The sequence below is a fragment of the Budorcas taxicolor genome, chromosome 15, assembly GCF_023091745.1.
Source record: "Budorcas taxicolor isolate Tak-1 chromosome 15, Takin1.1, whole genome shotgun sequence".
NCBI lineage: Eukaryota > Metazoa > Chordata > Mammalia > Artiodactyla > Bovidae > Budorcas > Budorcas taxicolor.
Window position 1 is genome coordinate 79064206 of NC_068924.1, and position 1966 is coordinate 79066171.

A 1966-nucleotide genomic window follows, 5' to 3' on the forward strand; every position below is an offset into this window, starting at 1 on the left:
AGAGAAGCCCCTACGTGCATATTCAAAGACATCCAGGCTAAATATAATTCTTTATAATTCTAAATATAATACTTTGTCATGAATTGCTTTAGGTTATTAACTTATGTTTACTGAGTGAAATCTCCTTCAGTTGTAAAATGAGATCATCCTTAGGATGGCTGCTCCACTGTGCAATGGCAAAGACTGAATATGATAATGGGTGCAAAGTTGCTTTAGCAACACTCTGTATAAAGTATGGTATTTGCTGTTTCTTTCTTACTTCTTCCCCCTTCTTCCAAACCAGGCTGCTCCTGGCTAGGACGGTTCACAGTCTGATTTGGAAGATGCTATGCCTTCCTCTTGCCAACAAACAACCTCGCAGTATAGCAGGAGCTTCCTCTGCAGGGCCTCCTTCACCTCCTTGTTGCGGAGGCTCTAGATGACGGGGCTGAGCATGGGGGTTATGATGGTGTAGCAGACAGACACCACCTGGCCACTGGTATCGTCGGTCGATCCATGAGGCTGGAAGTGAAGTGAAGTGAAGTGAAGTCTCTCAGTCGTGCCTGACTCTTTGCGACCCCATGGACAGTGGTCTGCACGAAGCTCCTCTGTCCATGGGATTTTCCAGGCAAGAGTACTGGAGTGGGTTGCCATTTCCTTCTCCAGGGAATCTTCCTGACCCAGGGATCAAACCCAGGTCGCCCACATTGTAGACAGACGCTTTACCATCTGAGCCACCAGGGAAGCTCCATGAGGCTGGACGTAGGTGAAATCACGGTGCTGTAGAAGATGGCAAAGGCCAGGAAGTGGGAGGCACACGTGGAGAGGGCCTTCTCCTTCCCAGCTGCCGAGCGCATCCTCCCAGTGGCCACCAAGACCAGGCCGTAGGAGGTGAGGATGAGGGCAGCAGGTAGATAGGTAGCCAGGGCAGAGGAGGTGCAGAGGGCCATACCTGCCGTGGCTGTGTCGGCACAGGCCCGACGGAGAAGGGGTTGGATGTCACAGAAGTAGTGCAGTACCTGGTTGGGCCCGCAGAAAGGCAGGGCAAAGACATTCCCAATCCCAATAGCAGAATTAGTGCCACCGAAAGCGAGGAAGCAGCCACCAGCTGGAGACAGGGGCCCTGGTCATGAGCCCAGTAGAGAGGTCGGCAGATGGCCGTGCAGCGGTCGCAGGCCACGGAAGCCAGCAGGAAGCTCTCAGCCGAGGAGTGCATCACAGAGAAGGTCACCTGGACCATGCAGCCCTTGAAGGAGACGGACCTGCCCGAGGCCAGAAAGTCGCCCAGCAGCCGGGGTGTGACCACAGAGGAGTAGCAGATATCAAGGAAAGAGAGGACGCTGAGAAAGAGGTACATGGGCCTGTGAAGGCGGGAGTCCGTGAGGATAACCACCATCATCCCCAGGTTGCCCACCACGGTCATGACATAGATGAGCAGGAGGCCTCCAAAGAGAAGCTTCTGGAGGTCCGGAGCATTGGAGAATCCCAGCAGGATGAACTGGGTGAGGGGGGTGTAGTTTCCAGCGGCAAGGGCTAGTTCTCCAGGCGTCATCTGCAGAGGTGGTAACCGACCATCACTCAGACACTCACTACTTCCATGTTTGAACAGCTCACTTAACCATTCTGAGACTCAGTTTCCCTAACTGTAGAACAGGTGATTTATTCTAACCTATTTCACAAGGTTTTTTTTTTATAAGGATTCAGTTGGATCCTGCATGTAAATTATATAGCAGAACTAAATTTGTGTTGATAAGAATAATATTGCTGTTCCTCCTTCCTCCCCTCAATGTAATTACTAGCTCTACAAATAATTAATCTTTATTTTCTGTTTGGTTTCATGAGGGGAATTATAACTACCTTTGAGGGGAAAAGACAAGTCTTTTGTCCCTAGACTACTTAAGTAATACACTCACTTTACATTTGGTCGTTTTTCTTTTTTTTTTTAAACAGGTATTTTTGCTGAGTGTGCATGCCTGTGCAAAGTACG

General features: G+C 49.9%; 1 pseudogene; it reads right to left on the bottom strand.

Annotated features, from left to right (window-relative positions):
- Positions 1 to 294: 294 nt before the first annotated feature.
- Positions 295 to 1531, bottom strand: LOC128059989 (olfactory receptor 1009-like; annotated as a pseudogene).
- Positions 1532 to 1966: the final 435 nt, after the last annotated feature.